At 43.9% G+C, this 25,861-nt stretch overlaps 62 non-coding genes across 62 annotated transcripts; all 62 read left to right on the top strand.

The window, feature by feature from the left end:
* The first annotated feature begins 243 nt into the window (after nt 1–243).
* Nucleotides 244–315, top strand: trnah-gug. Its single transcript has one exon. It is a non-coding gene; the product is annotated as a tRNA-His (tRNA).
* Nucleotides 316–843: 528 nt separating this feature from the next.
* trnah-gug lies at nt 844–915 on the top strand. Its single transcript has one exon. It is a non-coding gene; the product is annotated as a tRNA-His (tRNA).
* A 912-nt stretch (nt 916–1,827) lies between these two features.
* Nucleotides 1,828–1,900, top strand: trnar-acg. Its single transcript has one exon. It is a non-coding gene; the product is annotated as a tRNA-Arg (tRNA).
* Nucleotides 1,901–2,194: 294 nt separating this feature from the next.
* Nucleotides 2,195–2,266, top strand: trnah-gug. Its single transcript has one exon. It is a non-coding gene; the product is annotated as a tRNA-His (tRNA).
* Nucleotides 2,267–2,797: 531 nt separating this feature from the next.
* trnah-gug lies at nt 2,798–2,869 on the top strand. The gene has a single exon. It is a non-coding gene; the product is annotated as a tRNA-His (tRNA).
* A 112-nt stretch (nt 2,870–2,981) lies between these two features.
* On the top strand, nt 2,982–3,054 carry trnar-acg. Its single transcript has one exon. It is a non-coding gene; the product is annotated as a tRNA-Arg (tRNA).
* A 269-nt stretch (nt 3,055–3,323) lies between these two features.
* trnah-gug lies at nt 3,324–3,395 on the top strand. Its single transcript has one exon. It is a non-coding gene; the product is annotated as a tRNA-His (tRNA).
* A 112-nt stretch (nt 3,396–3,507) lies between these two features.
* On the top strand, nt 3,508–3,580 carry trnar-acg. The gene has a single exon. It is a non-coding gene; the product is annotated as a tRNA-Arg (tRNA).
* Nucleotides 3,581–4,142: 562 nt separating this feature from the next.
* On the top strand, nt 4,143–4,214 carry trnah-gug. The gene has a single exon. It is a non-coding gene; the product is annotated as a tRNA-His (tRNA).
* Nucleotides 4,215–4,326: 112 nt separating this feature from the next.
* trnar-acg lies at nt 4,327–4,399 on the top strand. Its single transcript has one exon. It is a non-coding gene; the product is annotated as a tRNA-Arg (tRNA).
* An 833-nt stretch (nt 4,400–5,232) lies between these two features.
* Nucleotides 5,233–5,304, top strand: trnah-gug. Its single transcript has one exon. It is a non-coding gene; the product is annotated as a tRNA-His (tRNA).
* A 112-nt stretch (nt 5,305–5,416) lies between these two features.
* On the top strand, nt 5,417–5,489 carry trnar-acg. Its single transcript has one exon. It is a non-coding gene; the product is annotated as a tRNA-Arg (tRNA).
* A 479-nt stretch (nt 5,490–5,968) lies between these two features.
* trnar-acg lies at nt 5,969–6,041 on the top strand. The gene has a single exon. It is a non-coding gene; the product is annotated as a tRNA-Arg (tRNA).
* A 477-nt stretch (nt 6,042–6,518) lies between these two features.
* trnar-acg lies at nt 6,519–6,591 on the top strand. The gene has a single exon. It is a non-coding gene; the product is annotated as a tRNA-Arg (tRNA).
* A 352-nt stretch (nt 6,592–6,943) lies between these two features.
* trnah-gug lies at nt 6,944–7,015 on the top strand. The gene has a single exon. It is a non-coding gene; the product is annotated as a tRNA-His (tRNA).
* Nucleotides 7,016–7,543: 528 nt separating this feature from the next.
* trnah-gug lies at nt 7,544–7,615 on the top strand. Its single transcript has one exon. It is a non-coding gene; the product is annotated as a tRNA-His (tRNA).
* Nucleotides 7,616–7,727: 112 nt separating this feature from the next.
* On the top strand, nt 7,728–7,800 carry trnar-acg. The gene has a single exon. It is a non-coding gene; the product is annotated as a tRNA-Arg (tRNA).
* A 269-nt stretch (nt 7,801–8,069) lies between these two features.
* Nucleotides 8,070–8,141, top strand: trnah-gug. Its single transcript has one exon. It is a non-coding gene; the product is annotated as a tRNA-His (tRNA).
* Nucleotides 8,142–8,253: 112 nt separating this feature from the next.
* Nucleotides 8,254–8,326, top strand: trnar-acg. Its single transcript has one exon. It is a non-coding gene; the product is annotated as a tRNA-Arg (tRNA).
* Nucleotides 8,327–8,627: 301 nt separating this feature from the next.
* Nucleotides 8,628–8,699, top strand: trnah-gug. Its single transcript has one exon. It is a non-coding gene; the product is annotated as a tRNA-His (tRNA).
* Nucleotides 8,700–8,811: 112 nt separating this feature from the next.
* trnar-acg lies at nt 8,812–8,884 on the top strand. The gene has a single exon. It is a non-coding gene; the product is annotated as a tRNA-Arg (tRNA).
* A 484-nt stretch (nt 8,885–9,368) lies between these two features.
* trnar-acg lies at nt 9,369–9,441 on the top strand. The gene has a single exon. It is a non-coding gene; the product is annotated as a tRNA-Arg (tRNA).
* Nucleotides 9,442–9,787: 346 nt separating this feature from the next.
* Nucleotides 9,788–9,859, top strand: trnah-gug. The gene has a single exon. It is a non-coding gene; the product is annotated as a tRNA-His (tRNA).
* Nucleotides 9,860–9,971: 112 nt separating this feature from the next.
* trnar-acg lies at nt 9,972–10,044 on the top strand. The gene has a single exon. It is a non-coding gene; the product is annotated as a tRNA-Arg (tRNA).
* A 295-nt stretch (nt 10,045–10,339) lies between these two features.
* On the top strand, nt 10,340–10,411 carry trnah-gug. Its single transcript has one exon. It is a non-coding gene; the product is annotated as a tRNA-His (tRNA).
* Nucleotides 10,412–10,606: 195 nt separating this feature from the next.
* Nucleotides 10,607–10,678, top strand: trnah-gug. The gene has a single exon. It is a non-coding gene; the product is annotated as a tRNA-His (tRNA).
* Nucleotides 10,679–11,208: 530 nt separating this feature from the next.
* trnah-gug lies at nt 11,209–11,280 on the top strand. Its single transcript has one exon. It is a non-coding gene; the product is annotated as a tRNA-His (tRNA).
* Nucleotides 11,281–11,760: 480 nt separating this feature from the next.
* trnah-gug lies at nt 11,761–11,832 on the top strand. Its single transcript has one exon. It is a non-coding gene; the product is annotated as a tRNA-His (tRNA).
* Nucleotides 11,833–12,025: 193 nt separating this feature from the next.
* On the top strand, nt 12,026–12,097 carry trnah-gug. Its single transcript has one exon. It is a non-coding gene; the product is annotated as a tRNA-His (tRNA).
* Nucleotides 12,098–12,209: 112 nt separating this feature from the next.
* trnar-acg lies at nt 12,210–12,282 on the top strand. Its single transcript has one exon. It is a non-coding gene; the product is annotated as a tRNA-Arg (tRNA).
* A 269-nt stretch (nt 12,283–12,551) lies between these two features.
* trnah-gug lies at nt 12,552–12,623 on the top strand. The gene has a single exon. It is a non-coding gene; the product is annotated as a tRNA-His (tRNA).
* Nucleotides 12,624–13,103: 480 nt separating this feature from the next.
* Nucleotides 13,104–13,175, top strand: trnah-gug. Its single transcript has one exon. It is a non-coding gene; the product is annotated as a tRNA-His (tRNA).
* A 454-nt stretch (nt 13,176–13,629) lies between these two features.
* Nucleotides 13,630–13,701, top strand: trnah-gug. The gene has a single exon. It is a non-coding gene; the product is annotated as a tRNA-His (tRNA).
* A 112-nt stretch (nt 13,702–13,813) lies between these two features.
* trnar-acg lies at nt 13,814–13,886 on the top strand. The gene has a single exon. It is a non-coding gene; the product is annotated as a tRNA-Arg (tRNA).
* Nucleotides 13,887–14,359: 473 nt separating this feature from the next.
* On the top strand, nt 14,360–14,432 carry trnar-acg. The gene has a single exon. It is a non-coding gene; the product is annotated as a tRNA-Arg (tRNA).
* Nucleotides 14,433–14,727: 295 nt separating this feature from the next.
* On the top strand, nt 14,728–14,799 carry trnah-gug. Its single transcript has one exon. It is a non-coding gene; the product is annotated as a tRNA-His (tRNA).
* A 195-nt stretch (nt 14,800–14,994) lies between these two features.
* On the top strand, nt 14,995–15,066 carry trnah-gug. The gene has a single exon. It is a non-coding gene; the product is annotated as a tRNA-His (tRNA).
* A 531-nt stretch (nt 15,067–15,597) lies between these two features.
* On the top strand, nt 15,598–15,669 carry trnah-gug. Its single transcript has one exon. It is a non-coding gene; the product is annotated as a tRNA-His (tRNA).
* Nucleotides 15,670–16,149: 480 nt separating this feature from the next.
* Nucleotides 16,150–16,221, top strand: trnah-gug. Its single transcript has one exon. It is a non-coding gene; the product is annotated as a tRNA-His (tRNA).
* Nucleotides 16,222–16,416: 195 nt separating this feature from the next.
* Nucleotides 16,417–16,488, top strand: trnah-gug. Its single transcript has one exon. It is a non-coding gene; the product is annotated as a tRNA-His (tRNA).
* A 112-nt stretch (nt 16,489–16,600) lies between these two features.
* On the top strand, nt 16,601–16,673 carry trnar-acg. Its single transcript has one exon. It is a non-coding gene; the product is annotated as a tRNA-Arg (tRNA).
* A 295-nt stretch (nt 16,674–16,968) lies between these two features.
* On the top strand, nt 16,969–17,040 carry trnah-gug. The gene has a single exon. It is a non-coding gene; the product is annotated as a tRNA-His (tRNA).
* Nucleotides 17,041–17,152: 112 nt separating this feature from the next.
* On the top strand, nt 17,153–17,225 carry trnar-acg. Its single transcript has one exon. It is a non-coding gene; the product is annotated as a tRNA-Arg (tRNA).
* A 295-nt stretch (nt 17,226–17,520) lies between these two features.
* On the top strand, nt 17,521–17,592 carry trnah-gug. The gene has a single exon. It is a non-coding gene; the product is annotated as a tRNA-His (tRNA).
* Nucleotides 17,593–17,787: 195 nt separating this feature from the next.
* trnah-gug lies at nt 17,788–17,859 on the top strand. The gene has a single exon. It is a non-coding gene; the product is annotated as a tRNA-His (tRNA).
* Nucleotides 17,860–17,971: 112 nt separating this feature from the next.
* Nucleotides 17,972–18,044, top strand: trnar-acg. The gene has a single exon. It is a non-coding gene; the product is annotated as a tRNA-Arg (tRNA).
* Nucleotides 18,045–18,764: 720 nt separating this feature from the next.
* On the top strand, nt 18,765–18,837 carry trnar-acg. Its single transcript has one exon. It is a non-coding gene; the product is annotated as a tRNA-Arg (tRNA).
* Nucleotides 18,838–19,106: 269 nt separating this feature from the next.
* Nucleotides 19,107–19,178, top strand: trnah-gug. The gene has a single exon. It is a non-coding gene; the product is annotated as a tRNA-His (tRNA).
* A 480-nt stretch (nt 19,179–19,658) lies between these two features.
* trnah-gug lies at nt 19,659–19,730 on the top strand. Its single transcript has one exon. It is a non-coding gene; the product is annotated as a tRNA-His (tRNA).
* A 195-nt stretch (nt 19,731–19,925) lies between these two features.
* Nucleotides 19,926–19,997, top strand: trnah-gug. Its single transcript has one exon. It is a non-coding gene; the product is annotated as a tRNA-His (tRNA).
* Nucleotides 19,998–20,109: 112 nt separating this feature from the next.
* On the top strand, nt 20,110–20,182 carry trnar-acg. The gene has a single exon. It is a non-coding gene; the product is annotated as a tRNA-Arg (tRNA).
* A 268-nt stretch (nt 20,183–20,450) lies between these two features.
* Nucleotides 20,451–20,522, top strand: trnah-gug. The gene has a single exon. It is a non-coding gene; the product is annotated as a tRNA-His (tRNA).
* Nucleotides 20,523–21,036: 514 nt separating this feature from the next.
* On the top strand, nt 21,037–21,107 carry trnag-gcc. Its single transcript has one exon. It is a non-coding gene; the product is annotated as a tRNA-Gly (tRNA).
* A 514-nt stretch (nt 21,108–21,621) lies between these two features.
* Nucleotides 21,622–21,692, top strand: trnag-gcc. The gene has a single exon. It is a non-coding gene; the product is annotated as a tRNA-Gly (tRNA).
* Nucleotides 21,693–22,058: 366 nt separating this feature from the next.
* On the top strand, nt 22,059–22,129 carry trnag-gcc. Its single transcript has one exon. It is a non-coding gene; the product is annotated as a tRNA-Gly (tRNA).
* A 235-nt stretch (nt 22,130–22,364) lies between these two features.
* On the top strand, nt 22,365–22,437 carry trnam-cau. Its single transcript has one exon. It is a non-coding gene; the product is annotated as a tRNA-Met (tRNA).
* Nucleotides 22,438–23,100: 663 nt separating this feature from the next.
* On the top strand, nt 23,101–23,171 carry trnag-gcc. Its single transcript has one exon. It is a non-coding gene; the product is annotated as a tRNA-Gly (tRNA).
* A 514-nt stretch (nt 23,172–23,685) lies between these two features.
* trnag-gcc lies at nt 23,686–23,756 on the top strand. The gene has a single exon. It is a non-coding gene; the product is annotated as a tRNA-Gly (tRNA).
* A 235-nt stretch (nt 23,757–23,991) lies between these two features.
* On the top strand, nt 23,992–24,064 carry trnam-cau. Its single transcript has one exon. It is a non-coding gene; the product is annotated as a tRNA-Met (tRNA).
* A 663-nt stretch (nt 24,065–24,727) lies between these two features.
* Nucleotides 24,728–24,798, top strand: trnag-gcc. Its single transcript has one exon. It is a non-coding gene; the product is annotated as a tRNA-Gly (tRNA).
* A 514-nt stretch (nt 24,799–25,312) lies between these two features.
* On the top strand, nt 25,313–25,383 carry trnag-gcc. The gene has a single exon. It is a non-coding gene; the product is annotated as a tRNA-Gly (tRNA).
* Nucleotides 25,384–25,618: 235 nt separating this feature from the next.
* On the top strand, nt 25,619–25,691 carry trnam-cau. The gene has a single exon. It is a non-coding gene; the product is annotated as a tRNA-Met (tRNA).
* Nucleotides 25,692–25,861: the final 170 nt, after the last annotated feature.

Here is a 25,861-nt window from a genome sequence, read left to right as displayed (position 1 = left end):
AACTTGGCAGGTGAACTTTGTCTTCAACTTTCCAGCTAATAGTAGTCAAATCACCAAATCATGCTCGTGAAAAAACGCAATCCAAAACCGACAGTCTATCACATCACTGTGTATCTTGTCAAAAAAGATCCACCCTTTCTTAAAAGGGCTTTTTTGGAAACCTCTCAGTCAATTAATCAGCCACAGGTATTTGTGAGCCTGTTGTTTTACTGATATTCACAGTGGGAAGAGGACAAACAGTCAGCCGTGATCGTATAGTGGTTAGTACTCTGCGTTGTGGCCGCAGCAACCCCGGTTCGAATCCGGGTCACGGCAATGAGGAATGGAGGATAAACTTTGGATGGTACACCACATGCCTTTTTCCACACAAAAACTTCACAAATATACCCCTTTTGGGCCAACTGGAGGTGCCCCAGAAAGCAGCAAGGCCAGTGGCGCAATGGATAACGCGCGTCTGACCAGATCAGAAGACTTAGTTTCGACCTTTCAGCTCGTGGTTCCTCTTAACATGCAGGTGAATCCTTTGTCTTCAACTTTCCATCAACACTTTCCGTTTCAATAGTAGTCAAAATGACCAACCCCGCCTGCGGTTCCCTTTTAACTGGCAGGTGAACTTGTCTTCAACTTTCCAGCCATAATAGTAGCCAAATCACCAAATCATGCTCGCGAAAAACGCAATCCAAAACCGCATATCTCTATCACATCACTGTGTATCTTGTCAAAAAAGATCCACCCTTTCTTAAAAGGGCTTTTTTGGAAACGTCTCAGTCAATTAATCAGCCACAGGTATTTGTGAGCCTGTTGTTTTGCTGATATTCACAGTGGGAAGCGGACAAACAGTCAGCCGTGATCGTATAGTGGTTAGTACTCTGTGTTGTGGCCGCAGCAACCCTGGTTCGAATCCGGGTCACGGCAATGAGTAATGGAGGATAAACTTTGGATGGTAAACCACATGCCTTTTTCCACAAAAAACTTGATAAAATATAATTTTTGGAAGAATTGAGGTGCCCTAGACAGGAGAAAAAGGGGGCTAGTGGGGCAATGGATAACGAGTCTGACTACGGATCAGAAGATTCTAGGTTCGACTCCTGCCTAGCTCGTGTTCCCTTTAACTTGGCAGGTGAACTTTGTCTTCAACTTTCCAGCTAATAGTAGTCAAATCACCAAATCATGCTCGTGAAAAAACACTAGTAGTAGTCAAATCACCAAATCATGCTCGTGAAAAAACGCAATCCAAAACCGACAGTCTATCACATCACTGTGTATCTTGTCAAAAAAGATCCACCCTTTCTTAAAAGGGCTTTTTTGGAAACATCTCAGTCAATTAATCAGCCACAGGTATTTCAGGAGTCGTTTTACTCGGATATTCACAGTGTGGAAGAGAGAGGACTAACAGCCACGCGGATCGTGATAGTGGTGTTACTAATTTCCGCGCTATGGGTTTGCGCAACAGGTTCAACTGGCCACGGTACGAGTACGGAGATTTGACTAAACCCACAGTCTATCACATATCACTGTGTATCTTGTCAAAAGATCCACCCTTAAAAGGGCTTTTTGGAAACGTCTCAGTCACTGGCTGCTTTTTAATCAGCCACAGGTACGGTAGAGCCTGTTGTTTTGCTGATATTCAGTGGAAGAAGACAAAATAGCCAGCCGTGATCGTGAGCAGGAAACATGCTAGCCGCAGTAACCCCGGTTCGAATCCGTCACGTACGAGTAATGGAGGATAACTTTGGATGGTACACCACCACATGCCTTTTTCCCACAAAAAACTTGATAAAATATAATTTTTGGAAGAATTGAGGTGCCCTAGACATGAGAAAAAGTGGGCTAGTGGCGCAATGGATAACGCGTCTGACTACGGATCAGAAGATTCTAGGTTCGACTCCTGGCTAGCTCGTGTTCCTTTAACTTGGCAGGTGAACTTTGTCTTCAACTTTCCAGCTAATAGTAGTCAAATCACCAAATCATGCTCGTGAAAAAACACTAATAGTAGTCAAATCAACAAATCATGCTCGTGAAAAAACGCAATCCAAAACCGACAGTCTATCACATCACTGTGTATCTTGTCAAAAAAGATCCACCCTTTCTTAAAAGGGCTTTTTTGGAAACATCTCAGTCAATTAATCAGCCACAGGTATTTGTGAGCCTGTTGTTTTACTGATATTCACATTGGGAAGAGGACAAACAGTCAGCCGTGATCGTATAGTGGTTAGTACTCTGCGTTGTGGCCGCAGCAACCCCGGTTCGAATCCGGGTCACGGCAATGAGTAATGGAGGATAAACTTTGGATGGTACACCACATGCCTTTTTCCACAAAAAACTTGATAAAATATAATTTTTGGAAGAATTGAGGTGCCCTAGAAAGCAGAAGAAGGGGGCTAGTGGCGCAATGGATAACGCGTCTGACTACGGATCAGAAAATTCTAGTTTCGACTCCTGGCTAGCTCGTGTTCCCTTTAACATGGCAGGTGAACTTTGTCTTCAACTTTCCATTGTCAACACTTTCCAGCCAATAGTAGTCAAATGACCAACCCCGGCTCGTGTTCCCTTTAACTTGGCAGGTGAACTTTGTCTTCAACTTTCCAGCTAATAGTAGTCAAATCACCAAATCATGCTCGTGAAAAAACGCAATCCAAAACCGACATTCTATCACATCACTGTGTATCTTGTCAAAAAAGATCCACCCTTTCTTAAAAGGGCTTTTTTGGAAACGTCTCAGTCAATTAATCAGCCACAGGTATTTGTGAGCCTGTTGTTTTGCTGATATTCACAGTGGGAAGCGGACAAACAGTCAGCCGTGATCGTATAGTGGTTAGTACTCTGTGTTGTGGCCGCAGCAACCCTGGTTCGAATCCGGGTCACGGCAATGAGTAATGGAGGATAAACTTTGGATGGTAAACCACATGCCTTTTTCCACAAAAAACTTGATAAAATATAATTTTTGGAAGAATTGAGGTGCCCTAGACAGTAGAAAAAGTGGGCTAGTGGCGCAATGGATAACGCGTCTGACTACGGATCAGAAGATTCTAGGTTCGACTCCTGGCTAGCTCGTGTTCCCTTTAACATGGCAGGTGAACTTTGTCTTCAACTTTCTATTGTCAACACTTTCCAGCCAATAGTAGTCAAATCACCAAATCATGCTCGTGAAAAAACGCAATCCAAAACCGACAGTCTATCACATCACTGTGTATCTTGTCGAAAAAGATCCACCCTTTCTTAAAAGGGCTTTTTTGGAAACGTCTCAGTCAATTAATCAGCCACAGGTATTTGTGAGCCTGTTGTTTTGCTGATATTCACAGTGGGAAGCGGACAAACAGTCAGCCGTGATCGTATAGTGGTTAGTACTCTGCGTTGTGGCCGCAGCAACCCCGGTTCGAATCCGGGTCACGGCAATGAGTAATGGAGGATAAACTTTGGATGGTAAACCACATGCCTTTTTCCACAAAAAACTTGATAAAATATAATTTTTGGAAGAATTGAGGTGCCCTAGACAGGAGAAAAAGTGGGCTAGTGGCGCAATGGATAACGCGTCTGACTACGGATCAGAAGATTCTAGGTTCGACTCCTGGCTAGCTCGTGTTCCCTTTAACTTGGCAGGTGAACTTTGTCTTCAACTTTCCAGCTAATAGTAGTCAAATCACCAAATCATGCTCGTGAAAAAACACTAATAGTAGTCAAATCACCAAATCATGCTCGTGAAAAAACGCAATCCAAAACCGACAGTCTATCACATCACTGTGTATCTTGTCAAAAAAGATCCACCCTTTCTTAAAAGGGCTTTTTTGGAAACATCTCAGTCAATTAATCAGCCACAGGTATTTGTGAGCCTGTTGTTTTACTGATATTCACAGTGGGAAGAGGACTAACAGTCAGCCGTGATCGTATAGTGGTTACTACTCTGCGTTGTGGCCGCAGCAACCCAGGTTCGAATCCGGGTCACGGCAATGAGCAATGGAGGATAAACTTTTGATCCAAAACCGACAGTCTATCACATCACTGTGTATCTTGTCAAAAAAGATCCACCCTTTCTTAAAAGGGCTTTTTTGGAAACGTCTCAGTCAATTGCTTTTAATCAGCCACAGGTATTTGTGAGCCTGTTGTTTTGCTGATATTCACAGTGGGAAGAAGACAAACAGTCAGCCGTGATCGTATAGTGGTTAGTACTCTGCGTTGTGGCCGCAGCAACCCCGGTTCGAATCCGGGTCACGGCAATGAGTAATGGAGGATAAACTTTGGATGGTACACCACATGCCTTTTTCCACAAAAAACTTGATAAAATATAATTTTTGGAAGAATTGAGGTGCCCTAGAAAGGAGAAAAAGGTGGCTAGTGGCGCAATGGATAACGCGTCTGACTACGAATCAGAAGATTCTAGGTTCGACTCCTGGCTAGCTCGTGTTCCCTTTAACTTGGCAGGAGAACTTTGTCTTCAACTTTCCAGCTAATAGTAGTCAAATCACCAAATCATGCTCGTGAAAAAACACTAATAGTAGTCAAATCACCAAATCATGCTCGTGAAAAAACACAATCCAAAACCGACAGTCTATCACATCACTGTGTATCTTGTCAAAAAAGATCCACCCTTTCTTAAAAGTGCTTTTTTGGAAACGTCTCAGTCAATTGCTTTTAATCAGCCACAGGTATTTGTGAGCCTGTTGTTTTGCTGATATTCACAGTGGGAAGAGGACAAACAGTCAGCCGTGATCGTATAGTGGTTAGTACTCTGCGTTGTGGCCGCAGCAACCCCGGTTCGAATCCCGGTCACGGCAATGAGCAATGGACAATAAACTTTGGATGGTACACCACATGCCTTTTTCCACAAAAAACTTGATAAAATATAATTTTTGGAAGAATTGAGGTGCCCTAGAAAGGAGAAAAAGGGGGCTAGTGGAGCAATGGATAACGCGTCTGACTACGGATCAGAAGATTCTAGGTTCGACTCCTGGCTAGCTCGTGTTCCCTTTAACATGGCAGGTGAACTTTGTCTTCAACTTTCCATTGTCAACACTTTCCAGCCAATAGTAGTCAAATCACCAAATCATGCTCGTGAAAAAACGCAATCCAAAACCGACAGTCTATCACATCACTGTGTATCTTGTCAAAAAAGATCCACCCTTTCTTAAAAGTGCTTTTTTGGAAACGTCTCAGTCAATTGCTTTTAATCAGCCACAGGTATTTGTGAGCCTGTTGTTTTGCTGATACTCACAGTGGGAAGAGGACAAACAGTCAGCCGTGATCGTATAGTGGTTAGTACTCTGCGTTGTGGCCGCAGCAACCCCGGTTCGAATCCGGGTCACGGCAATGAGTAATGGAGGATAAACTTTGGATGGTAGACCACATGCCTTTTTCCACAAAAAACTTGATGAAATATAATTTTTGGAAGAATTGAGGTGCCCTAGACAGGAGAAAAAGTGGGCTAGTGGCGCAATGGATAACGCGTCTGACTACGGATCAGAAGATTCTAGGTTCGACTCCTGGCTAGCTCGTGTTCCCTTTAACTTGGCAGGTGAACTTTGTCTTCAACTTTCCAGCTAATAGTAGTCAAATCACCAAATCATGCTCGTGAAAAAACACTAATAGTAGTCAAATCACCAAATCATGCTCGTGAAAAAACGCAATCCAAAACCGACAGTCTATCACATCACTGTGTATCTTGTCAAAAAAGATCCACCCTTTCTTAAAAGGGCTTTTTTGGAAACGCCTCAGTCAATTAATCAGCCACAGGTATTTGTGAGCCTGTTGTTTTGCTGATATTCACAGTGGGAAGCGAACAAACAGTCAGCCGTGATCGTATAGTGGTTAGTACTCTGCGTTGTGGCCGTAGCAACCCCGGTTCGAATCCGGGTCACGGCAATGAGTAATGGAGGATTAACTTTGGATGGTAGACCACATGCCTTTTTCCACAAAAAACTTGATAAAATATAATTTTTGGAAGAATTGAGGTGCCCTAGACAGGAGAAAAAGTGGGCTAGTGGCGCAATGGATAACGCGTCTGACTACGGATCAGAAGATTCTAGGTTCGACTCCTGGCTAGCTTGTGTTCCCTTTAACTTGGCAGGAGAACTTTGTCTTCAACTTTCCAGCTAATAGTAGTCAAATCACCAAATCATGCTCGTGAAAAAACACTAATAGTAGTCAAATCACCAAATCATGCTCGTGAAAAAACGCAATCCAAAACCGACAGTCTATCACATCACTGTGTATCTTGTCAAAAAAGATCCACCCTTTCTTAAAAGGGCTTTTTTGGAAACATCTCAGTCAATTAATCAGCCACAGGTATTTGTGAGCCTGTTGTTTTACTGATATTCACAGTGGGAAGAGGACAAACAGTCAGCCGTGATCGTATAGTGGTTAGTACTCTGCGTTGTGGCCGCAGCAACCCCGGTTCGAATCTGGGTCACGACAATGAGCAATGGACAATAAACTTTGGATCGTACACCACATGCCTTTTTCCACAAAAAACTTGATAAAATATAATTTTTGGAAGAATTGAGGTGCCCTAGAAAGAGAAAAGGGGGCTAGTGGCGCAATGGATAACGCGTCTGACTACGGATCAGAAGATTCTAGGTTCGACTCCTGGCTAGCTCGTGTTCCCTTTAACATGGCAGGTGAACTTTGTCTTCAACTTTCCATTGTCAACACTTTCCAGCCAATAGTAGTCAAATGACCAACCCCGGCTCGTGTTACCTTTAACTTGGCAGGTGAACTTTGTCTTCAACTTTCCAGCTAATAGTAGTCAAATCACCAAATCATGCTCGTGAAAAAACGCAATCCAAAACCGACAGTCTATCACATCACTGTGTATCTTGTCAAAAAAGATCCACCCTTTCTTAAAAGTGCTTTTTTGGAAACGTCTCAGTCAATTGCTTTTAATCAGCCACAGGTATTTGTGAGCCTGTTGTTTTGCTGATATTCACAGTGGGAAGAGGACAAACAGTCAGCCGTGATCGTATAGTGGTTAGTACTCTGCGTTGTGGCCGCAGCAACCCCGGTTCGAATCCGGGTCACGGCAATGAGCAATGGACAATAAACTTTGGATGGTACACCACATGCCTTTTTCCACAAAAAACTTGATAAAATATAATTTTTGGAAGAATTGAGGTGACCTAGACAATGGACTAGTGGCGCAATGGATAATGCGTCTGACTACGGATCAGAAGAATCTAGGTTCGACTCCTGGCTAGCTCGTGTTCCCTTTAACATGGCAGGTGAACTTTGTCTTCAACTTTCCATTGTCAACACTTTCCAGCCAATAGTAGTCAAATGACCAACCCCGGCTCGTGTTCCCTTTAACTTGGCAGGTGAACTTTGTCTTCAACTTTCCAGCTAATAGTAGTCAAATCACCAAATCATGCTCGTGAAAAAACGCAATCCAAAACCGACAGTCTATCACATCACTGTGTATCTTGTCAAAAAAGATCCACCCTTTCTTAAAAGTGCTTTTTTGGAAACGTCTCAGTCAATTGCTTTTAATCAGCCACAGGTATTTGTGAGCCTGTTGTTTTGCTGATATTCACAGTGGGAAGAGGACAAACAGTCAGCCGTGATCGTATAGTGGTTAGTACTCTGCGTTGTGGCCGCAGCAACCCCGGTTCGAATCCGGGTCACGGCAATGAGTAATGGAGGATAAACTTTGGATGGTACACCACATGCCTTTTTCCACAAAAAACTTGATAAAATATAATTTTTGGAAGAATTGAGGTGCCCTAGAAAGGAGAAAAAGGGGGCTAGTGGCGCAATGGATAACGCGTCTGACTACGGATCAGAAGATTCTAGGTTCGACTCCTGGCTAGCTCGTGTTCCCTTTAACATGGCAGGTGAACTTTGTCTTCAACTTTCCATTGTCAACACTTTCCAGCCAATAGTAGTCAAATCACCAAATCATGCTCGTGAAAAAACGCAATCCAAAACCGACAGTCTATCACATCACTGTGTATCTTGTCAAAAAAGATCCACCCTTTCTTAAAAGGGCTTTTTTGGAAACGTCTCAGTCAATTAATCAGCCACAGGTATTTGTGAGCCTGTTGTTTTGCTGATATTCACAGTGGGAAGCGGACAAACAGTCAGCCGTGATCGTATAGTGGTTAGTACTCTGCGTTGTGGCCGCAGCAACCCCGGTTCGAATCCGGGTCACGGCAATGAGTAATGGAGGATAAACTTTGGATGGTACACCACATGCCTTTTTCCACAAAAAACTTGATAAAATATAATTTTTGGAAGAATTGAGGTGCCCTAGAAAGGAGAAAAAGGTGGCTAGTGGCGCAATGGATAACGCGTCTGACTACGAATCAGAAGATTCTAGGTTCGACTCCTGGCTAGCTCGTGTTCCCTTTAACTTGGCAGGAGAACTTTGTCTTCAACTTTCCAGCTAATAGTAGTCAAATCACCAAATCATGCTCGTGAAAAAACACTAATAGTAGTCAAATCACCAAATCATGCTCGTGAAAAAACACAATCCAAAACCGACAGTCTATCACATCACTGTGTATCTTGTCAAAAAAGATCCACCCTTTCTTAAAAGGGCTTTTTTGGAAACGTCTCAGTCAATTGCTTTTAATCAGCCACAGGTATTTGTGAGCCTGTTGTTTTGCTGATATTCACAGTGGGAAGAGGACAAGCAGTCAGCCGTGATCGTATAGTGGTTAGTACTCTGCGTTGTGGCCGCAGCAACCCCGGTTCGAATCCGGGTCACGGCAATGAGTAATGGAGGATAAACTTTGGATGGTACACCACATGCCTTTTTCCACAAAAAACTTGATAAAATATAATTTTTGGAAGAATTGAGGTGCCCTAGAAAGGAGAAAAAGGTGGCTAGTGGCGCAATGGATAACGCGTCTGACTACGAATCAGAAGATTCTAGGTTCGACTCCTGGCTAGCTCGTGTTCCCTTTAACTTGGCAGGAGAACTTTGTCTTCAACTTTCCAGCTAATAGTAGTCAAATCACCAAATCATGCTCGTGAAAAAACACTAATAGTAGTCAAATCACCAAATCATGCTCGTGAAAAAACGCAATCCAAAACCGACAGTCTATCACATCACTGTGTATCTTGTCAAAAAAGATCCACCCTTTCTTAAAAGTGCTTTTTTGGAAACGTCTCAGTCAATTGCTTTTAATCAGCCACAGGTATTTGTGAGCCTGTTGTTTTGCTGATATTCACAGTGGGAAGAGGACAAACAGTCAGCCGTGATCGTATAGTGGTTAGTACTCTGCGTTGTGGCCGCAGCAACCACGGTTCGAATCCGGGTCATGGCAATGAGTAATGGAGGATAAACTTTGGATGGTACACCACATGCCTTTTTCCACAAAAAACTTGTAAAATATAATTTTTGGAAGAATTGAGGTGCCCTAGAAAGGAGAAAAAGGGGGCTAGTGGCGCAATGGATAACGCGTCTGACTACGGATCAGAAGATTCTAGGTTCGACTCCTGGCTAGCTCGTGTTCCCTTTAACATGGCAGGTGAACTTTGTCTTCAACTTTCCATTGTCAACACTTTCCAGCCAATAGTAGTCAAATGACCAACCCCGGCTCGTGTTCCCTTTAACTTGGCAGGTGAACTTTGTCTTCAACTTTCCAGCTAATAGTAGTCAAATCACCAAATCATGCTCGTGAAAAAACGCAATCCAAAACCAACAGTCTATCACATCACTGTTTATCTTGTCAAAAAAGATCCACCCTTTCTTAAAAGGGCTTTTTTGGAAACGTCTCAGTCAATTAATCAGCCACAGGTATTTGTGAGCCTGTTGTTTTGCTGATATTCACAGTGGGAAGCGGACAAACAGTCAGCCGTGATCGTATAGTGGTTAGTACTCTGCGTTGTGGCCGCAGCAACCCCGGTTCGAATCCGGGTCACGGCAATGAGTAATGGAGGATAAACTTTGGATGGTAAACCACATGCCTTTTTCCACAAAAAACTTGATAAAATATAATTTTTGGAAGAATTGAGGTGCCCTAGACATGAGAAAAAGTGGGCTAGTGGCGCAATGGATAACGCGTCTGACTACGAATCAGAAGATTCTAGGTTCGACTCCTGGCTAGCTCGTGTTCCCTTTAACTTGGCAGGTGAACTTTGTCTTCAACTTTCCAGCTAATAGTAGTCAAATCACCAAATCATGCTCGTGAAAAAACACTAATAGTAGTCAAATCAACAAATCATGCTCGTGAAAAAACGCAATCCAAAACCGACAGTCTATCACATCACTGTGTATCTTGTCAAAAAAGATCCACCCTTTCTTAAAAGGGCTTTTTTGGAAACGTCTCAGTCAATTAATCAGCCACAGGTATTTGTGAGCCTGTTGTTTTACTGATATTCACAGTGGGAAGAGGACAAACAGTCAGCCGTGATCGTATAGTGGTTAGTACTCTGCGTTGTGGCCGCAGCAACCCCGGTTCGAATCCGGGTCACGGCAATGAGCAATGGAGGATAAACTTTTGATCCAAAACCGACAGTCTATCACATCACTGTGTATCTTGTCAAAAAAGATCCACCCTTTCTTAAAAGTGCTTTTTTGGAAACGTCTCAGTCAATTGCTTTTAATCAGCCACAGGTATTTGTGAGCCTGTTGTTTTGCTGATATTCACAGTGGGAAGAGGACAAACAGTCAGCCGTGATCGTATAGTGGTTAGTACTCTGCGTTGTGGCCGCAGCAACCCCGGTTCGAATCCGGGTCACGGCAATGAGTAATGGAGGATAAACTTTGGATGGTACACCACATGCCTTTTTCCACAAAAAACTTGATAAAATATAATTTTTGGAAGAATTGAGGTGCCCTAGAAAGCAGAAGAAGGGGGCTAGTGGCGCAATGGATAACGCGTCTGACTACGGATCAGAAGATTCTAGTTTCGACTCCTGGCTAGCTCGTGTTCCCTTTAACATGGCAGGTGAACTTTGTCTTCAACTTTCCATTGTCAACACTTTCCAGCCAATAGTAGTCAAATGACCAACCCCGGCTCGTGTTCCTTTAACTTGGCAGGTGAACTTTGTCTTCAACTTTCCAGCTAATAGTAGTCAAATCACCAAATCATGCTCGTGAAAAAACGCAATCCAAAACCGACAGTCTATCACATCACTGTGTATCTTGTCAAAAAAGATCCACCCTTTCTTAAAAGGGCTTTTTTGGAAACGTCTCAGTCAATTAATCAGCCACAGGTATTTGTGAGCCTGTTGTTTTACTGATATTCACAGTGGGAAGAGGACAAACAGTCAGCCGTGATCGTATAGTGGTTAGTACTCTGCGTTGTGGCCGCAGCAACCCCGGTTCGAATCCGGGTCACGGCAATGAGTAATGGAGGATAAACTTTGGATGGTAAACCACATGCCTTTTTCCACAAAAAACTTGATAAAATATAATTTTTGGAAGAATTGAGGTGCCCTAGACAGGAGATAAAGTGGGCTAGTGGCGCAATGGATAACGCGTCTCACTACGGATCAGAAGATTCTAGGTTCGACTCCTGGCTAGCTCGTGTTACCTTTAACTTGGCAGGAGAACTTTGTCTTCAACTTTCCAGCTAATAGTAGTCAAATCACCAAATCATGCTCGTGAAAAAACACTAATAGTAGTCAAATCACCAAATCATGCTCGTGAAAAAACGCAATCCAAAACCGACAGTCTATCACATCACTGTGTATCTTGTCAAAAAAGATCCACCCTTTCTTAAAAGGGCTTTTTTGGAAACATCTCAGTCAATTAATCAGCCACAGGTATTTGTGAGCCTGTTGTTTTACTGATATTCACAGTGGGAAGAGGACAAACAGTCAGCCGTGATCGTATAGTGGTTAGTACTCTGCGTTGTGGCCGCAGCAACCCCGGTTCGAATCCGGGTCACGGCAATGAGCAATGGAGGATAAACTTTTGATCCAAAACCGACAGTCTATCACATCACTGTGTATCTTGTCAAAAGATCCACCCTTTCTTAAAAGGGCTTTTTTGGAAACGTCTCAGTCAATTGCTTTTAATCAGCCACAGGTATTTGTGAGCCTGTTGTTTTGCTGATATTCACAGTGGGAAGAAGACAAACAGTCAGCCGTGATCGTATAGTGGTTAGTACTCTGCGTTGTGGCCGCAGCAACCCCGGTTCGAATCCGGGTCACGGCAATGAGTAATGGAGGATAAACTTTGGATGGTACACCACATGCCTTTTTCCACAAAAAACTTGATAAAATATAATTTTTGGAAGAATTGAGGTGCCCTAGAAAGGAGAAAAAGGGGGCTAGTGGCGCAATGGATAACGCGTCTGACTACGGATCAGAAGATTCTAGGTTCGACTCCTGGCTAGCTCGTGTTCCCTTTAACATGGCAGGTGAACTTTGTCTTCAACTTTCCATTGTCAACACTTTCCAGCCAATAGTAGTCAAATCACCAAATCATGCTCGTGAAAAAACGCAATCCAAAACCGACAGTCTATCACATCACTGTGTATCTTGTCAAAAAAGATCCACCCTTTCTTAAAAGGGCTTTTTTGGAAACGTCTCAGTCAATTAATCAGCCACAGGTATTTGTGAGCCTGTTGTTTTGCTGATATTCACAGTGGGAAGCGGACAAACAGTCAGCCGTGATCGTATAGTGGTTAGTACTCTGCGTTGTGGCCGCAGCAACCCCGGTTCGAATCCGGGTCACGGCAATGAGTAATGGAGGATAAACTTTGGATGGTACACCACATGCCTTTTTCCACAAAAAACTTGATAAAATATAATTTTTGGAAGAATTGAGGTGCCCTAGACAGGAGAAAAAGTGGGCTAGTGGCGCAATGGATAATGCGTCTGACTACGGATCAGAAGATTCTAGGTTCGACTCCTGGCTAGCTTGTGTTCCCTTTAACTTGGCAGGAGAACTTTGTCTTCAACTTTCCAGCTAATAGTAGTCAAATCACCAAATCATGCTCGTGAAAAAACACTAATAGTAGTCAAATCACTAAATCATGCTCGTGAAAAAACACAATCCAAAACCGACAGTCTATCACATCACTGTGTATCTTGTCAAAAAAGATCCACCCTTTCTTAAAAGGGCTTTTTTGGAAACATCTCAGTCAATTAATCAGCCACAGGTATTTGTGAGCCTGTTGTTTTACTGATATTCACAGTGGGAAGAGGACAAACAGTCAGCCGTGATCGTATAGTGGTTAGTACTCTGCGTTGTGGCCGCAGCAACCCCGGTTCGAATCCGGGTCACGGCAATGAGTAATCGAGGATAAACTTTGGATGGTAAACCACATGCCTTTTTCCACAAAAAACTTGATAAAATATAATTTTTGGAAGAATTGAGGTGCCCTAGAAAGCAGAAGAAGGGGGCTAGTGGCGCAATGGATAACGCGTCTGACTACGGATCAGAAGATTCTAGTTTCGACTCCTGGCTAGCTCGTGGTCCCTTTAACATGGCAGGTGAACTTTGTCTTCAACTTTCCATTGTCAACACTTTCCAGCCAATAGTAGTCAAATCACCAAATCATGCTCGTGAAAAAACGCAATCCAAAACCGACAGTCTATCACATCACTGTGTATCTTGTCAAAAAAGATCCACCCTTTCTTAAAAGGGCTTTTTTGGAAACGTCTCAGTCAATTAATCAGCCACAGGTATTTGTGAGCCTGTTGTTTTGCTGATATTCACAGTGGGAAGCGGACAAACAGTCAGCCGTGATCGTATAGTGGTTAGTACTCTGCGTTGTGGCCGCAGCAACCCCGGTTCGAATCCGGGTCACGGCAATGAGTAATCGAGGATAAACTTTGGATGGTAAACCACATGCCTTTTTCCACAAAAAACTTGATAAAATATAATTTTTGGAAGAATTGAGGTGCCCTAGACATGAGAAAAAGTGGGCTAGTGGCGCAATGGATAACGCGTCTGACTACGAATCAGAAGATTCTAGGTTCGACTCCTGGCTAGCTCGTGTTCCCTTTAACTTGGCAGGTGAACTTTGTCTTCAACTTTCCAGCTAATAGTAGTCAAATCACCAAATCATGCTCGTGAAAAAACACTAATAGTAGTCAAATCACCAAATCATGCTCGTGAAAAAACGCAATCCAAAACCGACAGTCTATCACATCACTGTGTATCTTGTCAAAAAAGATCCACCCTTTCTTAAAAGGGCTTTTTTGGAAACATCTCAGTCAATTAATCAGCCACAGGTATTTGTGAGCCTGTTGTTTTTCTGATATTCACAGTGGGAAGCGGACAAACAGTCAGCCGTGATCGTATAGTGGTTAGTACTCTGCGTTGTGGCACTTAACAACCCGGTTGAGATGGTCCGCGGCAATAGTGTCGGATAACCTTTGGATGGTAAACCACATGCCTTTTTCCACAAAAAACTTGATAAAATATAATTTTTGGAAGAATTGAGGTGCCCTAGACATGAGAAAAAGTGGGCTAGTGGCGCAATGGATAACGCGTCTGACTACGAATCAGAAGATTCTAGGTTCGACTCCTGGCTAGCTCGTGTTCCCTTTAACTTGGCAGGTGAACTTTGTCTTCAACTTTCCAGCTAATAGTAGTCAAATCACCAAATCATGCTCGTGAAAAAACACTAATAGTAGTCAAATCAACAAATCATGCTCGTGAAAAAACGCAATCCAAAACCGACAGTCTATCACATCACTGTGTATCTTGTCAAAAAAGATCCACCCTTTCTTAAAAGGGCTTTTTTGGAAATATCTCAGTCAATTAATCAGCCACAGGTATTTGTGAGCCTGTTGTTTTACTGATATTCACAGTGGGAAGAGGACAAACAGTCAGCCGTGATCGTATAGTGGTTAGTACTCTGCGTTGTGGCCGCAGCAACCCCGGTTCGAATCCGGGTCACGGCAATGAGCAATGGAGGATAAACTTTTGATCCAAAACCGACAGTCTATCACATCACTGTGTATCTTGTCAAAAAAGATCCACCCTTTCTTAAAAGTGCTTTTTTGGAAACGTCTCAGTCAATTGCTTTTAATCAGCCACAGGTATTTGTGAGCCTGTTGTTTTGCTGATATTCACAGTGGGAAGAGGACAAACAGTCAGCCGTGATCGTATAGTGGTTAGTACTCTGCGTTGTGGCCGCAGCAACCCCGGTTCGAATCCGGGTCACGGCAATGAGTAATGGAGGATAAACTTTGGATGGTACACCACATGCCTTTTTCCACAAAAAACTTGATAAAATATAATTTTTGGAAGAATTGAGGTGCCCTAGAAAGCAGAAGAAGGGGGCTAGTGGCGCAATGGATAACGCGTCTGACTACGGATCAGAAGATTCTAGTTTCGACTCCTGGCTAGCTCGTGTTCCCTTTAACATGGCAGGTGAACTTTGTCTTCAACTTTCCATTGTCAACACTTTCCAGCCAATAGTAGTCAAATGACCAACCCCGGCTCGTGTTCCCTTTAACTTGGCAGGTGAACTTTGTCTTCAACTTTCCAGCTAATAGTAGTCAAATCACCAAATCATGCTCGTGAAAAAACGCAATCCAAAACCGACAGTCTATCACATCACTGTGTATCTTGTCAAAAAAGATCCACCCTTTCTTAAAAGGGCTTTTTTGGAAACGTCTCAGTCAATTAATCAGCCACAGGTATTTGTGAGCCTGTTGTTTTACTGATATTCACAGTGGGAAGAGGACAAACAGTCAGCCGTGATCGTATAGTGGTTAGTACTCTGCGTTGTGGCCGCAGCAACCCCGGTTCGAATCCGGGTCACGGCAATGAGTAATGGAGGATAAACTTTGGATGGTAAACCACATGCCTTTTTCCACAAAAAACTTGATAAAATATAATTTTTGGAAGAATTGAGGTGCCCTAGACAGGAGATAAAGTGGGCTAGTGGCGCAATGGATAACGCGTCTCACTACGGATCAGAAGATTCTAGGTTCGACTCCTGGCTAGCTCGTGTTACCTTTAACTTGGCAGGAGAACTTTGTCTTCAACTTTCCAGCTAATAGTAGTCAAATCACCAAATCATGCTCGTGAAAAAACACTAATAGTAGTCAAATCACCAAATCATGCTCGTGAAAAAACGCAATCCAAAACCGACAGTCTATCACATCACTGTGTATCTTGTCAAAAAAGATCCACCCTTTCTTAAAAGGGCTTTTTTGGAAACATCTCAGTCAATTAATCAGCCACAGGTATTTGTGAGCCTGTTGTTTTACTGATATTCACAGTGGGAAGAGGACAAACAGTCAGCCGTGATCGTATAGTGGTTAGTACTCTGCGTTGTGGCCGCAGCAACCCCGGTTCGAATCCGGGTCACGGCAATGAGCAATGGAGGATAAACTTTTGATCCAAAACCGACAGTCTATCACATCACTGTGTATCTTGTCAAAAAAGATCCACCCTTTCTTAAAAGGGCTTTTTTGGAAACGTCTCAGTCAATTGCTTTTAATCAGCCACAGGTATTTGTGAGCCTGTTGTTTTGCTGATATTCACAGTGGGAAGAAGACAAACAGTCAGCCGTGATCGTATAGTGGTTAGTACTCTGCGTTGTGGCCGCAGCAACCCCGGTTCGAATCCGGGTCACGGCAATGAGTAATGGAGGATAAACTTTGGATGGTACACCACATGCCTTTTTCCACAAAAAACTTGATAAAATATAATTTTTGGAAGAATTGAGGTGCCCTAGAAAGGAGAAAAAGGGGGCTAGTGGCGCAATGGATAACGCGTCTGACTACGGATCAGAAGATTCTAGGTTCGACTCCTGGCTAGCTCGTGTTCCCTTTAACATGGCAGGTGAACTTTGTCTTCAACTTTCCAGCTAATAGTAGTCAAATCACCAAATCATGCTCGTGAAAAAACACTAATAGTAGTCAAATCACCAAATCATGCTCGTGAAAAAACGCAATCCAAAACCGACAGTCTATCACATCACTGTGTATCTTGTCAAAAAAGATCCACCCTTTCTTAAAAGGGCTTTTTTGGAAACGTCTCAGTCAATTAATCAGCCACAGGTATTTGTGAGCCTGTTGTTTTGCTGATATTCACAGTGGGAAGCGGACAAACAGTCAGCCGTGATCGTATAGTGGTTAGTACTCTGTGTTGTGGCCGCAGCAACCCTGGTTCGAATCCGGGTCACGGCAATGAGTAATGGAGGATAAACTTTGGATGGTAAACCACATGCCTTTTTCCACAAAAAACTTGATAAAATATAATTTTTGGAAGAATTGAGGTGCCCTAGACAGGAGAAAAAGTGGGCTAGTGGCGCAATGGATAACGCGTCTGACTACGGATCAGAAGATTCTAGGTTCGACTCCTGGCTAGCTCGTGTTCCCTTTAACTTGGCAGGAGAACTTTGTCTTCAACTTTCCAGCTAATAGTAGTCAAATCACCAAATCATGCTCGTGAAAAAACACTAATAGTAGTCAAATCACCAAATCATGCTCGTGAAAAAACGCAATCCAAAACCGACAGTCTATCACATCACTGTGTATCTTGTCAAAAAAGATCCACCCTTTCTTAAAAGGGCTTTTTTGGAAACATCTCAGTCAATTAATCAGCCACAGGTATTTGTGAGCCTGTTGTTTTACTGATATTCACAGTGGGAAGAGGACAAACAGTCAGCCGTGATCGTATAGTGGTTAGTACTCTGCGTTGTGGCCGCAGCAACCCCGGTTCGAATCCGGGTCACGGCAATGAGCAATGGAGGATAAACTTTTGATCCAAAACCGACAGTCTATCACATCACTGTGTATCTTGTCAAAAAAGATCCACCCTTTCTTAAAAGGGCTTTTTTGGAAACGTCTCAGTCAATTGCTTTTAATCAGCCACAGGTATTTGTGAGCCTGTTGTTTTGCTGATATTCACAGTGGGAAGAAGACAAACAGTCAGCCGTGATCGTATAGTGGTTAGTACTCTGCGTTGTGGCCGCAGCAACCCCGGTTCGAATCCGGGTCACGGCAATGAGTAATGGAGGATAAACTTTGGATGGTACACCACATGCCTTTTTCCACAAAAAACTTGATAAAATATAATTTTTGGAAGAATTGAGGTGCCCTAGAAAGGAGAAAAAGGGGGCTAGTGGCGCAATGGATAACGCGTCTGACTACGGATCAGAAGATTCTAGGTTCGACTCCTGGCTAGCTTGTGTTCCTTTTAACATGGCAGGTGAACTTTGTCTTCAACTTTCCATTGTCAACACTTTCCAGCCAATAGTAGTCAAATCACCAAATCATGCTCGTGAAAAAACGCAATCCAAAACCGACAGTCTATCACATCACTGTGTATCTTGTCAAAAAAGATCCACCCTTTCTTAAAAGGGCTTTTTTGGAAACATCTCAGTCAATTAATCAGCCACAGGTATTTGTGAGCCTGTTGTTTTACTGATATTCACAGTGGGAAGAGGACAAACAGTCAGCCGTGATCGTATAGTGGTTAGTACTCTGCGTTGTGGCCGCAGCAACCCAGGTTCGAATCCGGGTCACGGCAATGAGCAATGGAGGATAAACTTTTGATCCAAAACCGACAGTCTATCACATCACTGTGTATCTTGTCAAAAAAGATCCACCCTTTCTTAAAAGGGCTTTTTTGGAAACGTCTCAGTCAATTGCTTTTAATCAGCCACAGGTATTTGTGAGCCTGTTGTTTTGCTGATATTCACAGTGGGAAGAAGACAAACAGTCCGCCGTGATCATATAGTGGTTAGTACTCTGCGTTGTGGCCGCAGCAACCCCGGTTCGAATCCGGGTCACGGCAATGAGTAATGGAGGATAAACTTTGGATGGTACACCACATGCCTTTTTCCACAAAAAACTTGATAAAATATAATTTTTGGAAGAATTGAGGTGCCCTAGAAAGGAGAAAAAGGGGGCTAGTGGCGCAATGGATAACGCGTCTGACTACGGATCAGAAGATTCTAGGTTCGACTCCTGGCTAGCTCGTGTTCCCTTTAACATGGCAGGTGAACTTTGTCTTCAACTTTCCATTGTCAACACTTTCCAGCCAATAGTAGTCAAATCACCAAATCATGCTCGTGAAAAAACGCAATCCAAAACCGACAGTCTATCACATCACTGTGTATCTTGTCAAAAAAGATCCACCCTTTCTTAAAAGGGCTTTTTTGGAAACGTCTCAGTCAATTAATCAGCCACAGGTATTTGTGAGCCTGTTGTTTTGCTGATATTCACAGTGGGAAGCGGACAAACAGTCAGCCGTGATCGTATAGTGGTTAGTACTCTGCGTTGTGGCCGCAGCAACCCCGGTTCGAATCCGGGTCACGGCAATGAGTAATGGAGGATAAACTTTGGATGGTAAACCACATGCCTTTTTCCACAAAAAACTTGATAAAATATAATTTTTGGAAGAATTGAGGTGCCCTAGACAGGAGAAAAAGGGGGCTAGTGGGGCAATGGATAACGAGTCTGACTACGGATCAGAAGATTCTAGGTTCGACTCCTGCCTAGCTCGTGTTCCCTTTAACTTGGCAGGTGAACTTTGTCTTCAACTTTCCAGCTAATAGTAGTCAAATCACCAAATCATGCTCGTGAAAAAACACTAGTAGTAGTCAAATCACCAAATCATGCTCGTGAAAAAACGCAATCCAAAACCGACAGTCTATCACATCACTGTGTATCTTGTCAAAAAAGATCCACCCTTTCTTAAAAGGGCTTTTTTGGAAACATCTCAGTCAATTAATCAGCCACAGGTATTTGTGAGCCTGTTGTTTTACTGATATTCACAGTGGGAAGAGGACAAACAGTCAGCCGTGATCGTATAGTGGTTAGTACTCTGCGTTGTGGCCGCAGCAACCCCGGTTCGAATCCGGGTCACGGCAATGAGCAATGGAGGATAAACTTTTGATCCAAAACCGACAGTCTATCACATCACTGTGTATCTTGTCAAAAGAGATCCACCCTTTCTTAAAAGGGCTTTTTTGGAAACGTCTCAGTCAATTGCTTTTAATCAGCCACAGGTATTTGTGAGCCTGTTGTTTTGCTGATATTCACAGTGGGAAGAGGACAAACAGTCAGCCGTGATCGTATAGTGGTTAGTACTCTGCGTTGTGGCCGCAGCAACCCCGGTTCGAATCCGGGTCACGGCAATGAGTAATGGAGGATAAACTTTGGATGGTACACCACATGCCTTTTTCCACAAAAAAGTTGATAAAATATAATTTTTGGAAGAATTGAGGTGCCCTAGAAAGGAGAAAAAGGGGGCTAGTGGCGCAATGGATAACGCGTCTGACTACGGATCAGAAGATTCTAGGTTCGACTCCTGGCTAGCTCGTGTTCCCTTTAACATGGCAGGTGAACTTTGTCTTCAACTTTCCATTGTCAACACTTTCCAGCCAATAGTAGTCAAATCACCAAATCATGCTCGTGAAAAAACGCAATCCAAAACCGACAGTCTATCACATCACTGTGTATCTTGTCAAAAAAGATCCACCCTTTCTTAAAAGGGTTTTTTGGAAACATCTCAGTCAATTAATCAGCCACAGGTATTTGTTAGCCTGTTGTTTTACTGATATTCACAATGGGAAGGGGACAAACAGTCAGCCGTGATCGTATAGTGGTTAGTACTCTGCGTTGTGGCCGCAGCAACCCCGGTTCGAATCCGGGTCATGGCAATGAGCAATGGACAATAAACTTTGGATGGTACACCACATGCCTTTTTCCACAAAAAACTTGATAAAATATAATTTTTGGAAGAATTGAGGTGCCCTAGACAGGGATACAATGGATAAAGCGTCTGACTATGGATCAGAAGATTCTAGGTTTGGCTCCTGGCTGGCTCGTGTTCCCTTTAACATGGCAGGTGAACATTTTCTTCAACATTGTCAAAATTTCCAGCTAATAGTAGTCAAATGACCAAATCATGCTTGTGAAAAAGCACAATCCAAAACTGGCATTATATCACATCATTGTGTATCTTGTCAAAAAAGATCCACCCTTTCTTAAAAGGGTTTTTTGAAAACATCTCAACAGCTGAAAAGTTTTGACAAACCTGCCTCTCAAGCTAAGGTTTGAATAGTGTGGAGGATCTTTGAAGTGCTATGACCATGAGACAATCAGCCCAGACAGAATATTTGTTTCCGTAAGTAGGCGGTGTCAGCCGAGTGGCTCAAAACTGAGACAACGTGGGCATTGGTGGTTCAGTGGTAGAATTCTCGCCTGCCACGCGGGAGACCCGGGTCCGATTCCCGGCCAATGCAGCTTGCCTTTTCCTACGCTTCTCCCTACATGTCACTGTGGTGTTTTAGTCAGGATGTGCTTCCGACCCTCTATCATTATTTTAATTCTGGAGCGAGCTCAGTTGGAAATTCATTTGGAGGTTCTTCATGAATCTTGTTGTCAGCTTGTTCTAAATGTTTAAATATTTTGTTTTGAATCCAGTGCGAAGCTGGCCGGGGCAAGCTGGGCTTTTAGCCCTGTCATGGGTGCGTGCGCATTCTATAGCTCAGGGCAGCATTGTAGGTGGCTGATAGTTGGTGTGTTCGACCACCTCTTCTGTTGAGTGATGGTTTCTCCAGGTCCATGGCGTCTTTCAACAGAACAATCCTGACAGTACAGCTGAAAAGTGGTGACAAACCTGCCTCTCAAGCTAAGATTTGAAAAGTGTGGAGGATCTTTGAAGTGCTATGACCATGAGACAATCAGCCCAGACAGAATATTTGTTTCCGTAAGTGGGCGGTGTCAGCCGAGTGGCTCAAAACTGAGACAACGTGTGCATTGGTGGTTCAGTGGTAGAATTCTCGCCTGCCACGCGGGAGACCCGGGTCCGATTCCCGGCCAATGCAGCTAAATGTTCAAATATTTTGTTTTGAATCCAGTGCAAAGCTGGCCGGGGCAAGCTGGGCTTTTAGCCCTGTCATGGGTGCGTGCGCATTCTATAGCTCAGGGCAGCATTGTAGGTGGCTGATAGTTGGTGGCTTCGACCACCTCCTCTGTTGAGTGATGGTTTCTCCAGGTCGATGGCGTCTTTCAACAGAACAATCCTGACAGTACAGCTGAAAAGTGGTGACAAACCTGCCTCTCAAGCTAAGGTTTGAAAAGTGTGGAGGATCTTTGAAGTGCTATAACCATGAGACAATCAGCCAAGACAGAATATTTGTTTCCGTAAGTGGGCGGTGTCAGCCGAGTGGCTGAAAACTGAGACAACGTGGGCTTTGGTGGTTCAGTGGTAGAATTCTCGCCTGCCACGCGGGAGACCCGGGTCCGATTCCCGGCCAATGCAGTTTTCCTTTTCCTACGCTTCTCCCCACATGTCATTGTGGTGTTTTAGTCAGGATGTGCTTCCGACCCTCTATCATTATTTTAATTCTGGAGCGAGCTCAGTTGGAAATTCATTTGGAGGTTCTTCATGAATCTTGTTGTCAGCTTGTTTTAAATGTTCAAATATTTTGTTTTGAACCCAGTGCAAAGCTGGGTCCATTATCTCGTATGGATGTGCGTATTTAGCACAAGAATAGGCCTCGTTAGCGCAGTTGGCAGCGCGTCAGTCTCATAATCTGAAGGTCGTGAGTTCAATCCTCACACGGGGCACTCCTATATTGTTATATTTGCATAAAATCATGGGAGGAAAGTGGCAGACTGAGCCACAGTGTCTGTCAAGTTTCTTCGGTTGTTCGCTACAGCTGCACTTGCTTGGGGTTAGTTGAGGATACTTCAACTTCTCATCCAAGAGGCTTCTTCACTTCGACTCGACAGGTGGGATATTCCAGGTCTTTAGCCCATGTTGGCAAAATACTTGTTGAGAGAGTCACTATGTCAAACAATGCAGGTCGTTCACACCTTAGCCAGTTTAAGCTTGTTGGTTTTACCTGAGTCAAGGTGTGAAAGGCCATGGTTAGGGTCAACGATGATGATAAGCCGGCTGCTATTGTGTGAGTGTTGGAGTTCATCTTTGTTGGACTGTCCATCCTTCTTGGAAGAGAGCTCAGGATAGCATTGTAGGTGGCTGATAGTTGGTGTGTTCGACCACCTCTTCTGTTGAGTGATGGTTTCTCCAGGTCCATGGCGTCTTTCAACAGAACAATCCTGACAGTACAGCTGAAAAGTGGTGACAAACCTGCCTCTCAAGCTAAGATTTGAAAAGTGTGGAGGATCTTTGAAGTGCTATGACCATGAGACAATCAGCCCAGACAGAATATTTGTTTCCTTAAGTGGGCGGTGTCAGCCGAGTGGCTCAAAACTGAGACAACGTGTGCATTGGTGGTTCAGTGGTAGAATTCTCGCCTGCCACGCGGGAGACCCGGGTCCGATTCCCGGCCAATGCAGCTTGCCTTTTCCTACGCTTCTCCCTACATGTCACTGTGGTGTTTTAGTCAGGATGTGCTTCAGACCCTCTATCATTATTTTAATTCTGGAGCGAGCTCAGTTGGAAATTCATTTGGAGGTTCTTCATGAATCTTGTTGTCAGCTTGTTCTAAATGTTCAAATATTTTGTTTTGAATCCAGTGCGAAGCTGGCCGGGGCAAGCTGGGCTTTTAGCCCTGTCATGGGTGCGTGCGCATTCTATAGCTCAGGGCAGCATTGTAGGTGGCTGATAGTTGGTGGCTTCGACCACCTCCTCTGTTGAGTGATGGTTTCTCCAGGTCGATGGCGTCTTTCAACAGAACAATCCTGACAGTACAGCTGAAAAGTGGTGACAAACCTGCCTCTCAAGCTAAGGTTTGAAAAGTGTGGAGGATCTTTGAAGTGCTATGACCATGAGACAATCAGCCCAGACAGAATATTTGTTTCCGTAAGTGGGCTGTGTCAGCCGAGTGGCTCAAAACTGAGACAACGTGGGCATTGGTGGTTCAGTGGTAGAATTCTCGCCTGCCACGCGGGAGACCCGGGTCCGATTCCCGGCCAATGCAGCTTGCCTTTTCCTACGCTTCTCCCTACATGTCATTGTGGTGTTTTAGTCAGGATGTGCTTCCGACCCTCTATCATTATTTTAATTCTGGAGCGAGCTCAGTTGGAAATTCATTTGGAGGTTCTTCATGAATCTTGTTGTCAGCTTGTTTTAAATGTTCAAATATTTTGTTTTGAACCCAGTGCAAAGCTGGGTCCATTATCTCGTATGGATGTGCGTATTTGGCACAAGAATAGGCCTCGTTAGCGCAGTTGGCAGCGCGTCAGTCTCATAATCTGAAGGTCGTGAGTTCAATCCTCACACGGGGCACTCCTATATTGTTATATTTGCATAAAATCATGGGAGGAAAGTGGCAGACTGAGCCACAGTGTCTGTCAAGTTTCTTCGGTTGTTCGCTACAGCTGCACTTGCTTGGGGTTAGTTGAGGATACTTCAACTTCTCATCCAAGAGGCTTCTTCACTTCGACTCGACAGGTGGGATATTCCAGGTCTTTAGCCCATGTTGGCAAAATACTTGTTGAGAGAGTCACTATGTCAAACAATGCAGGTCGTTCACACCTTAGCCAGTTTAAGCTTGTTGGTTTTACCTGAGTCAAGGTGTGAAAGGCCATGGTTAGGGTCAACGATGATGATAAGCCGGCTGCTATTGTGTGAGTGTTGGAGTTCATCTTTGTTGGACTGTCCATCCTTCTTGGAAGAGAGCTCAGGATAGCATTGTAGGTGGCTGATAGTTGGTGTGTTCGACCACCTCTTCTGTTGAGTGATGGTTTCTCCAGGTCCATGGCGTCTTTCAACAGAACAATCCTGACAGTACAGCTGAAAAGTGGTGACAAACCTGCCTCTCAAGCTAAGATTTGAAAAGTGTGGAGGATCTTTGAAGTGCTATGACCATGAGACAATCAGCCCAGACAGAATATTTGTTTCCGTAAGTGGGCGGTGTCAGCCGAGTGGCTCAAAACTGAGACAACGTGGGCATTGGTGGTTCAGTGGTAGAATTCTCGCCTGCCACGCGGGAGACCCGGGTCCGATTCCCGGCCAATGCAGCTTGACTTTTCCTACGCTTCTCCCTACATGTCACTGTGGTGTTTTAGTCAGGATGTGCTTCCGACCCTCTATCATTATTTTAATTCTGGAGCGAGCTCAGTTGGAAATTCATTTGGAGGTTCTTCATGAATCTTGTTGTCAGCTTGTTCTAAATGTTCAAATATTTTGTTTTGAATCCAGTGCGAAGCTGGCCGGGGCAAGCTGGGCTTTTAGCCCTGTCATGGGTGCGTGCGCATTCTATAGCTCAGGGCAGCATTGTAGGTGGCTGATAGTTGGTGGCTTCGACCACCTCCTCTGTTGAGTGATGGTTTCTCCAGGTCCATGGCGTCTTTCAACAGAACAATCCTGACAGTACAGCTGAAAAGTGGTGACAAACCTGCCTCTCAAGCTAAGGTTTGAAAAGTGTGGAGGATCTTTGAAGTGCTATGACCATGAGACAATCAGCCCAGACAGAATATTTGTTTCCGTAAGTGGGCGGTGTCAGCCGAGTGGCTCAAAACTGAGACAACGTGGGCATTGGTGGTTCAGTGGTAGAATTCTCGCCTGCCACGCGGGAGACCCGGGTCCGATTCCCGGCCAATGCAGCTTGCCTTTTCCTACGCTTCTCCCTACATGTCATTGTGGTGTTTTAGTCAGGATGTGCTTCCGACCCTCTATCATTATTTTAATTCTGGAGCGAGCTCAGTTGGAAATTCATTTGGAGGTTCTTCATGAATCTTGTTGTCAGCTTGTTTTAAATGTTCAAATATTTTGTTTTGAACCCAGTGCAAAGCTGGGTGCATTATCTCGTATGGATGTGCGTATTTGGCACAAGAATAGGCCTCGTTAGCGCAGTTGGCAGCGCGTCAGTCTCATAATCTGAAGGTCGTGAGTTCAATCCTCACACGGGGCACTCCTATATTGTTATATTTGCATAAAATCATGGGAGGAAAGTGGCAGACTGAGCCACAGTGTCTGTCAAGTTTCTTCGGTTGTTCGCTACAGCTGCACTTGCTTGGGGTTAGTTGAGGATACTTCAACTTCTCATCCAAGAGGCTTCTTCACTTCGACCCGACAGGTGGG

The sequence above is a fragment of the Solea senegalensis genome, linkage group LG5 (assembly GCF_019176455.1).
Source record: "Solea senegalensis isolate Sse05_10M linkage group LG5, IFAPA_SoseM_1, whole genome shotgun sequence".
Classification (NCBI taxonomy): Eukaryota; Metazoa; Chordata; class Actinopteri; order Pleuronectiformes; family Soleidae; genus Solea; species Solea senegalensis.
The sequence above is the reverse complement of the archived record's forward strand: the minus strand, read 5'-3'. Positions and strand labels throughout refer to the sequence as shown.